Raw genomic sequence first — 11,401 nt, forward strand, 5'->3', positions numbered from 1 at the left:
AATCGATCGGCTTCAGTTAGCAGCAGTAGCGAAGGAATCGCTCGATCGGGTTCAGTAACGGGTAGCCTGCAGTGCAATCGCTCGGGTTCAGTTAGAGCCCAACACCTCGCTCGGGTTCAGTTAGAGCCAACGCCTCGCACACATGCGCGTACGTGTACGAGAGAAACGTGCATCGCTCGGCCCCCGATCTCCCACCGTAACCGGGAACTCCCCGAAATTTTCCTCCCCCTCGCTTCTACCACGGTTTTTTCCGTCATGGACGGCCCAAAGAATGTCATGCAGCTGCGTCTCCGGCCCGCCCAGGACGAAAAGCCCATTTTCTGTCATGATTTTTTGTCATAGAAGTAGGAGCCCACCACATCTATGATGATACCGGGTTTTGTCACAATTATCGTCATAGAAGTGTCATATGTATGACAGAAAAAAAAATTGTTCGGCCCATCCATATTACCTGTAGCCCCCAAGTCTTGAGTAGAGCAAAGTGATAATTTAAGACTTGCTTCAATATAAATATTACCACTTTGAAGAAATCCATGTTGTTCATCTCAATCACTAGTCAGAACTGAGTATTCCACATATGTAGCCCCCAAGTACCGGGTTGTCATGCTTGCAGCAACCTGGGACTTGTAATTGTCTTATGCTCATAAAAACTTCAACCAGTGTAGGCCCCAAGGGCCGGGTCGTTATGAAATAATGAGCAGGGACTATAGATATGATCATGTAGACTTGAACAACAACGTGTAGCCCCCAAGGGCCGGCTCAGTAAGATAATATTGAGCTGGGACTTTATATATACTTCTTTGAAAAGAACATCATATGATGTAACCCCCATCATGGGGCTTGAACCCACGTCCACAAGGTTAAGAGCCTTTGTGTTTTACCAACTGAGCAATGAATCCTTCAATATAATGGATTAGGGCTTGTGTACCTTGAATTTTTTTACAGGAGCAATTGGTAGCCCCCAAGGGCCGGCTCATTACAATGTGATGAGTTGGGTCTTCAATAAGGTGATCAAAAATGTCTTTGCATTAGCCCCCAAGTGCCATGGTGCATGCTGGCAGTGACATGGGACTTGCATATTTGATGTGATCTCAACTTGAATAATGTAGCCCCCAAGTGCCGGGTCGTAAGCCTGCAGCAACTCGGGACTATTCCTTCCATTGTAGAATAAATCATATCCATTGATAAGATAATAGCCATTGCGCTGAAGCGACTTTAAAAACCTCAATCATAATACTGGTTATTGATAACCATAAAAAATCCAGCCATGTTGGCTATTAAAGATTTGAATAATATAACCTGGTTTGAAAACCGGTTCCTGTGATATTTGATCACACTGTTGGTTTACCAAGCCAGTGTAGTAAGGGTGATAGCCCAAAATTTGAGCACTAGTAATTATCATATATTGCCGGCTTGAGAACAAAGCCAGGCCGGGTTAATAAACACCGGATATTATCTTATCTCACACTGGCGACTTATAGTCAAAAGCCAGGCCGGGTCAATAAACACCGGATATTATTTTATCTCATACTAGCGACTTATAGTCAAAAACCAGGCCGGGTTAATATACACCGGTGAATCATAAAGCATCATAAGCCTCATCAAATAAACCTCAAAAGATCCGTCGAATAAAAACAAACAAAAAATGAGGCTTTTCATGGGCTGCCAGGCCGAAAATCGAGGCTTTTCACGGGCTGCCAGGCCACTGAGATAAACCATTTTACAAACCTTATAAGATGGACCTCACATAACCAATCATCGTTTTAACTTTGACAAGTTCAGGGTCTGCATAAGATTGACTTGTCAAACGTTCGGTGGGTCGTTCCAGGAATACCTGGGCGGAGTGGCTTACTTAAAAAGGCTGGATAACCCGGGGTTTTAGGTGAATACACCTGGCTTCCAAGCCTCGCTTTTAAGCCTGTCACAAGGGTTATAGCAACTCTTGTTCTTTAGAACAAAGAGCCCCCAAGCAATATTTCTGAGCTATGCTCAATGGACACCTATGTTTGAGTTGTGCTTTGCGACATACTCTCTTTGGTCCCTTTAATTTTTCTGAGAACTCGAACTTGCGAGAGATAATTCTTCTTGAACCGGATTTTAAACCGGATTTGAGAGCTTCAGAGCTTTGTGGGAGAACAGATTTCCCTTGAACCGGATTTTAAATCGGTATTCTTCATTTTGAACCGGAAATTTTCTGACAACCTTTAAATTTTTATCAATATAGCAGTAGTCTCCGGGGCCGGGTTATTTTTTCCCTCCAATGACCCTGAGTTCTTGATTATTGATACTGGCCAATTTTGCAAGTCATGCCATTGTAGCCCCCAAGTCTTAAGACGACTCCAGGAGTTGTCTTGAGATTCTCCATATTTGACCGTGATATAAACCGGTATGAGTCCTTCAACAGCTCAGTGATCTAACTTGTCCTGCATTGGAGAACTTGCAAGCCAGCGTAATTGCTCTTTTAAAGAAAACAATATATAATGTAAAAATATACTGGATGGATTTCACCTGATATGTTAAGCCAGAAATTTTCCACCGCAGAGTTGATGATCACCACAGTGAAGCTGAAATCAACCACGGCCGAGTCGGCCACGGGAGCAGATAGATGAGTCGGCCGCGGCGTTATAAACCGGTGCGGACGAGAAAACTGTCCTTCGCGTTGTAAGACGGCGCGGACGCATGAACCGGTCACGAGAGCAGACGGGCGAGTCGTCCGTGGCGTTGTAAGGCAGCGGACGGATGAGTCGGCCGGCACGTTGATGTAAATTGGACCGCAACACGCATGTCCGTGAAGCCACGCGGCACAGCCGACCATGCATCCGTGGTATAACACCACCCCTTTTTCTTTTAATATTCCTCCTACGTAAAAATATTACAGACCAGAATAATTTTTCTCAAACAATGTAATATATGCTGATAAGATTTAAAGAAAGGATAGCACCTGGTATTTTCGTCAGATGAACATGGACATGTAGCCTTATCCTCACGTGGAATAATAGTAGCCGGCTCACAGTAATGCCACGGTAACAACAGCAACACGTCCCCTTTTGTTTTTCTCTTTCCTTCAGCCGGTACCCCCTATCTTTTCTTCGTCCGACCAAATCGCGAACATTGGGTCCCGAAGGCGACTTGAATGGGGGGCGAGTGCGACGGCGACTTAGCAGCGGCGAGGCCTGAAGGAATTAGACCCATAGCGGCAGGCGTCTCATACCGCAGGGCATTTCACACGGCGACGAGGGAGGCCGACTGATACGTCCATTTTGCACCATGCTTTTATATCGATATTTATTGCATTATGGGCTGTTATTACATATTATGTCACAATACTTATGCCTATTCTCTCTTATTTTACAAGGTTTACATAAGGAGGGAGAATGCCGGCAGCTGGAATTCTGGGCTGGAAAAGGAGCAAATATTAGAGACCTATTCTGCACAACTTCAAAAGTCCTGAAACTCCACGGAAGTTATTTTTGGAAATAATAAAAAATATTGAGCGGAAGAAATACCAGAGGGGACCCACACCCTGGGCACGAGGGTGGGGGCGCGCCCAGGGGGTAGGGCGCGCCCCCTGCCTCGTGGGCCCCCTGGTGGCCCTCCGGTGCCCATCTTCTGCTATATGAAGTCTTTCGTCCGAAGAAAAATCATAAGAAAGCTTTCGGGACGAGACTCCGCCGCCACAAGGTGGAACCTTGGCGGAACCAATCTAGGGTTCCGGCAGAGCTGTTCTACCAGGGACACTTCCCTCCGGGAGGGGGAAATCATCGCCATCGTCATCACCAACGCTCCTCTCATCGGGAGGGGGCCAATCTCCGTCAACATCTTCACCAGCACCATCTCCTCTCAAACCCTAGTTCATCTCTTGTATCCAATTCTTGTCTCTAAGTCTGGGATTGGTACCTGTAGGTTGCTAGTAGTGTTGATTACTCCTTGTAGTTGATGTTCGTTTGTTTATTTGGTGGAAGATCATATGTTCAGATCCTATATGCATATTAATACTCCTCTGATTATAAACATGAATATGCTTTGTGAGTAGTTATGTTTGTTCCTGAGGACATGGGAGAAGTATTGCTATTAGTAGTCATGTGAATTTTGTATTCGTTCGATATTTTGATGAGATGTATGTTGTCTCTCCTCTAGTGGTGTCATGTGAACGTCGACTACATGACACTTCACCATTGTTTGGGCCTAGAGGAAGGCATTGGGAAGTAATAAGTAGATGATGGGTTGCTAGAGTGACAGAAGCTTAAACCCTAGTTTATGCGTTGCTTCGTAAGGGGCTGATTTGGATCCATATGTTTCATGCTATGGTTAGGTTTACCTTAATACTTCTTTTGTAGTTGCGGATGCTTGCAATAGGAGTTAATCATAAGTGGGATGCTTGTCCAAGTAAGGATAGCACCCAAGCACCGGTCCACCCACATATCAAATTATCAAAGTACCGAACGCGAATCATATGAACGTGATGAAAACTAGCTTGACGATAATTCCCATGTGTCCTCGGGAGCGCTTTTCTTTATATAAGAGTTTGTCCAGGCTTGTCCTTTGCTACAAAAAGGATTTGGCCACCTTGCTGCACTTTATTTACTTTTGTTACTTGTTGCTCGTTACAAATTATCTTATCACAAAACTATCAGTTACCTATAATTTCAGTGCTTGCAGAGAATACCTTGCTGAAAACAGCTTATCATTTCCTTCTGCTCCTCGTTGGGTTCGACACTCTTACTTATCGAAAGGACTACGATAGATCCCCTATACTTGTGGGTCATCAAGACTCTTTTCTAGCGCCGTTGCCGGGGAGTGAAGCGCCTTTGGTAGGTGGACTTTGGTAAGGAAAAATTTATATAGTGTGCTGAAATTTACTGTCACTTGTTACTATGGAAAGTAATCCACTGAGGGGCTTGTTCGGGGTATCTTCACCCTGAACAGTAGAGCAAAGAGTTGCTCCTCAACCTACTGAACCTACTGAAAGTGAAAATGTCTACTTTGAAATTAGTTCGGGTATGATAGAAAAACTGCTAGCTAATCCTTTTGCAAGAGACGAAACATTACATCCTGATGAGCACCTAATATATGTGGATGAAGTTTGTTGATTATTTAAGCTTGCAGGTATGCCCGATGATGTTATCAAGAAGAAGCTCTTCCCTTTATGTTTGAAGGGAGAAGCATTGACATGGTATAGGCTATGTGATGATATGGGATCATGGAACTACAAACGATTGAAATTGGAATTTCATCAGAAGTTTTATACTATGCATCTTGTTCATGGTGATCGTAATTATATATATAATTTTTGGCCTCGCGAAGGAGAAATCATCGCTCAAGCTTGGGGGAGGCTTAAGTCAATGTTATATTCACGCCCCAATCATGAGCTCTCAAGAGAAATGATTATTCAAAATTTTTATGCTCGGCTTTCTGACAACAATCGCACCATGCTCGATACTTCTTGTACTGGTTCTTTTATGATGAAGACTATTGAATTCTGATACGTCTCCAACGTATCTATAATTTTTTATTGCTCCATGCTATATTATCTTCTGTTTTGGACATTATTGGGCTTTATTATTCACTTTTATATTATTTTTGGGACTAACCTATTAACCGGAGGCCCAGCCCAGAATTGCTGTTTTTTTACCAATTTCAGAGTTTTGCAGAAAAAGAATATCAAACAAAGTCCAAACGGAATGAAACCTTCGGGAACGTGATTTTTGGAACGAACAAGATCCAGGAGACTTGGACCCTACGTCAAGCAACCAACAGGGAAGCCACGAGGTAGGGGGCGCGCCTACCCTCCCCCCCCAGGGCGCGCCCTCCACCCTCGTGGGCCCCCTGTTGCTCCACCGACGTACTTCTTCCTCCTATATATACCTACGTACCCCCAAACGATCAGATACGGAGCCAAAAACCTAATTCCACCGCCGCAACCTTCTGTACCCACGATATCCCATCTTGGGGCCTGTTCCAGAGCTCCGCCGGAGGGGGCATCCATCACGGAGGGCTTCTACATCAACACCATAGCCTCTCCGATGAAGTGTGAGTAGTTTACCTCAGACCTTCGGGTCCATAGCTATTAGCTAGATGGCTTCTTCTCTCTTTTTGGATCTCAATACAATGTTCTCCCCCTCTCTCGTGGAGATCTATTCGATGTAATCTTCTTTTGCGGTGTTTGTTGAGACTGATGAATTGTGGGTTTATGATCAAGTTTATCTATGAACAATATTTGAATCTTCTCTGAATTCTTTTATGTATGATTGGTTATCTTTGCAAGTCTCTTCAAATTATCAGTTTGGTTTGGCCTACAAGATTGATCTTTCTTGCAATGGGAGAAGTGCTTAGCTTTGGGTTCAATCTTGCGGTGTCCTTTCCCAGTGACAGTAGGGGCAGCAAGGCACGTATAGTATTGTTGCCATCGAGGATAACAAGATGGGGTTTTTATCATATTGCATGAATTTATCCCTCTACATCATGTCATCTTGCTTAAGGCGTTACTCTGTTTTTATGAACTTAATACTCTAGATGCATGCTGGATAGCGGTCGATGAGTGGAGTAATAGTAGTAGATGCAGGCAGGAGTCGATCTACTTGTCTTGGACGTGATGCCTATATACATGATCATACCTATATATTCTCATAACTATGCTCAATTCTGTCAATTGCTCAATAGTAATTTGTTCACCCACCGTAAAATACTTATGCTCTTGAGAGAAGCCACTAGTGAAACCTATGGCTCCCGGGTCTATCTTCATCATATTAATCTTCCAACACTTAGTTATTTCCCTTGCTTTTTACTTTGCTTTTATTTTACTTTGCATCTTTATCATAAAAATACCAACAATATTATCCTATCATATCTATCAGATCTCACTCTCGTAAGTGACCGTGTAGGGATTGACAACCCCTTATCGCGTTGGTTGCGAGGATTTATTTGTTTTGTGTAGGTGCGAGGGACTCGCGCGTAGCCTCCTACTGGATTGATACCTTGGTTCTCAAAACTGAGGGAAATACTTACGCTACTTTGCTGCATCACCCTTTCCTCTTCAAGGGAAAACCAACGCAGTGCTCAAGAGGTAGCAAGAAGGATTTCTGGCGCCGTTGCCGGGGAGGTCTATGCAAAAGTCAACATACCAAGTACCCATAACAAACCCTTATCTCCCGCATTACATTATTTGCCATTTGCCTCTCGTTTTCCTCTCCCCCACTTCACCCTTGCCGTTTTATTCGCCCTCTCTTTCCGTTCACCTCTTTTCCGTTCGCTTTGTCGTAATGGCTAGTCCTTTATCTACTCCGTTGTCCCCTGAGTTTGAAGTCTTTCACTTCAAACAAAGACAAGGAGAAAACTTAAAAGATGCCTGGTTGAGAATAATGGAGTCTTACCGTAATTGTACCTTTGAAGTGAACCTGAGAATTTTGCTTCGCAATTTTTATGTTGGATTAAATATGTCTCATAGACAACTCTTGGATTGCGTTGCCAAAGGCAATTTTATGGAAATTGATCCCCATATTGCGCATGAAGTTATAGAAGGTATAGTGGGAACACTACCTCAACAAAAGGGGCCTCATCCTACCCAGGAAGAGACACAAGTTTTTGAAAAAAATTGCGAAGTAACTAAGATTTTACAAAAGTCTCTTGAACCTCTTAAGAACGTTAGCGGAAATATTCACCGCATGAATATGTTGATTACTCTTTGCAATAAGCGGTTGGATTCTTTAGATCTAAAAATTTCAGAATATGAAGGGAAACGTAAAGAACCTCCCGGATTCGAGCTTGATTCCGCTAAAAAGTTGAAAACCAAAGATGGCAATACCTAGATCTATCCTTGCTATTATGCCTAGCTAGGGGCGTTAAACGATATCGCTTGTTGGGAGGCAACCCAATTTTATTTTTAGTTTTTTACTTTTTGCTTCTGTTTAGGAATAAATATTTGTTCTAGCCTCTGGTTAGATGTGTTTTTATGTTTTAATTAGTGTTTGTGCCAAGTTAAACCTATAGGATCTTCTTGGATGATAGTTATTTGATATTGCAGAAATTTCCGGAAACTTTCTGTTCACGAAAACAATTGTTAAAAATCACCAGAACGTGATAAAATATTTATTACAATTGCTGCTGATCAATAAACAAATTTTCTAGGTCGTCCTATTTTGGCTGATTTTTTGGAGTTCCAGAAGTTTGCGTTAGTTACAGATTACTACAGACTGTTCTGTTTTTGACAGATTCTGTTTTCCGTGTGTTGTTTGCTTATTTTGATGAATCTATGTCTAGTAAAATAGTTTATAAACCATAGAGAAGTTGGAATACAGTAGGTTTAACACCAATATAAATAAATAATGAGTTCATTACAGTACCTTGAAGTGGTCTTTTGTTTTCTTTCGCTAACGGAGCTCACGAGATTTTCTGTTAAGTTTTGTGTTGTGAAGTTTTCTAGTTTTGGGTTAAAGATTTGATGGATTATGGAACAAGGGGTGGCAAGAGCCTAAGCTTGGGGATGCCCATGGCACCCCCAAGATAATCTAAGGACACCTAAAAGCCAAAGCTTGGGGATGCCCCGGAAGGCATCCCCTCTTTCGTCTACTTCCATCGGTAACTTTACTTGGAGCTATATTTTTATTCACCACATGATATGTGTTTTGCTTGGAGCGTCTTGTATGATTTGAGTCTTTGCTTTTAGTTACCTCAATCATCCTTGCTGTACACACCTTTTGAGAGAGACACACATGATTCAGAATTTATTAGAATACTCTATGTGCTTCACTTATATCTTTTGAGTTATATAGTTCTTGCTCTGGTACTTCACTTATATCTTTTAGAGCACGGTGGTGGATTTGTTTTATAGAAACTATTGATCTCTCATGCTTCACTTAGATTATTTTGAGTCTTAAATAGCATGGTAATTTACTTAAATAATCTTAATATGCTAGGTATTCAAGATTAGTAAAAAACTTTCTTATGAGTGTTTTGAATACTAAGAGAAATTTGATGCTTGTTGATTGTTTTGAGACATGGAGGTAATAATATCAAAGTCGTGCTAGTTGAGTAGTTTTGAATTTGAGAAATGCTTGTGTTGAAGTTTGCAAGTCCTGTAGCATGCACGTATGGTAAACGTTATGTAACAAATTTGAAACATGAGGTATTCTTTGATTGTCCTCCTTATGAGTGGCGGTCGGGGACGAGCGATGGTCTTTTCCTACCAATCTATCCCCCTAGGAGCATGTGCGTAGTGCTTGGTTTTTGATGACTTGTAGATTTTTGCAATAAGTATATGAGTTCTTTATAACTAATGTTGAGTCCATGGATTATACGCACTCTCACCTTTCCATCATTGCTAGCCTCTTCGGTACTGTGCATTGCCCTTTCTCACATTGAGAGTTGGTGCAAACATCGCCGGTGCATCCGAACCCCGTGATATGATACGCTCTTTCACACATAAACCTACTTATATCTTCCTCAAAACAGTTGCCATACCTACCTATTATGGCATTTCCATAGCCATTCCGAGATATATTGCCATGCAACTTTCCACCATTCCATTTATCATGACACGTTCATCATTGTCATATTGCTTAGCATGATCATGTAGTTGACATAGTATTCGTGGCAAAGCCACCGTTCATAATTATTTCATACATGTCACTCTTGGTTCATTGCATATCCCGGTACACCGCCGGAGGCATTCACATAGAGTCATACTTTGTTCTAGTATCGAGTTGTAATCGTTGAGTTGTAAATAAATAGAAGTGTGATGATCATCATTTTCTAGAGCATTGTCCCAAGTGAGGAATAAAAAATAGAGAAAGGCCATAAAAAAAGAAGGCCCAAAAAATGAGAGAAAAAGAGAGAAGGGACAATGTTACTATCCTTTTACCACACTTGTGCTTCAAAGTAGCACCATAATCTTCATGATAGAGAGTCTCTTGTTTTGTCACTTTCATATACTAGTGGGAATTTTTTATAGAACTTGGCTTGTATATTCCAACAATGGGCCTCCTCAAGTGCCCTAGGTCTTTGTGAGCAAGCAAGTTGGATGCACACCCACTTAGTTTCTTTTGTTGAGCTTTCATACATTTATAGCTCTAGTGCATCCGTTGCATGGCAATCCCTACTCCTTGCATTAACATCAATCGATGGGCATCTCCATAGCTCATTGATTAGCCTCGTTGATGTGAGACTTTCTCCTTTTTGTCTTCTCCACATAACCCCCATCATTATACTCTATTCCACCCATAGTGCTATGTCCATGGCTCGCGCTCATGTATTGTGTGAAAGTTTATAGGTTTGAGATTACTAAAGTATGAAACAATTGCTTGGCTTGTCATCGGGGTTGCATGATGAGAGCATTCTTGTGCGACGAAAATGGAGCATGACTAAACAATATGATTATGTAGGGATGAACTTTCGTTGGCCATGTTATTTTGAGAGGACATAATTGCTTAGTTAGTATGCTTGAAGTATTATTATTTTTATGTCAATATGAACTTTTATCTTGAATCTTTCGGATCTGAATATTCATACCACAATTAAGAAGAATTACATTGAAATTATGCCAAGTAGCACTCCGCATCAAAAATTCTGTTTTTATCATTTACCTACTCGAGGACGAGCAGGAATTAAGCTTGGGGATGCTTGATACGTCTCCAACGTATCTATAATTTTTGATTGCTCCATGCTATATTATCTTCTGTTTTGGACATTATTGGGCTTTATTATTCACTTTTATATTATTTTTGGGACAAACCTATTAACCGGAGGCCCAGCCCAGAATTGCTATTTTTTTGCCTATTTCAGAGTTTTGCAGAAAAAGAATATCAAACGGAGTCCAAACGGAATGAAACCTTCGGGAACGTGATTTTTGGAACGAACAAGATCCAGGAGACTTGGACCCTACGTCAAGCAACCAACCGGGAAGCCACGAGGTAGGGGGCGCGCCTACCCCCTCCCCCCCCCCAGGGCGCGCCCTCCACCCTCGTGGGCCCCTTGTTGCTCCACCGACGTACTTCTTCCTCCTATATATACCTACATACCCCCAAACGATCAGATATAGAGCCAAAAACCTAATTCCACCGCCGCAACCTTCTGTACCCATGATATCCCATCTTGGGGCCTGTTTCGGAGCTCCGCCGGAGGGGCATCCATCACAGAGGGCTTCTACATCAACACCATAGCCTCTCCGATAAAGTGTGAGTAGTTTACCTCAGACCTTCGGGTCCATAGCTATTAGCTAGATGGCTTCTTCTCTCTTTTTGGATCTCAATACAATGTTCTCCCCCTCTCTCATGGAGATCTATTCGATGTAATCTTCTTTTGCGGTGTGTTTGTTGAGACCGATGAATTGTGGGTTTATGATCAAGTTTATCTATGAACAATATTTGAATCTTCTCTGAATTCTTTTATGTATGATTGGTTATCTTTG

This window comes from Triticum aestivum, chromosome 2D, assembly GCF_018294505.1.
Source record: "Triticum aestivum cultivar Chinese Spring chromosome 2D, IWGSC CS RefSeq v2.1, whole genome shotgun sequence".
In the NCBI taxonomy this organism is placed as follows: Eukaryota; Viridiplantae; Streptophyta; class Magnoliopsida; order Poales; family Poaceae; genus Triticum; species Triticum aestivum.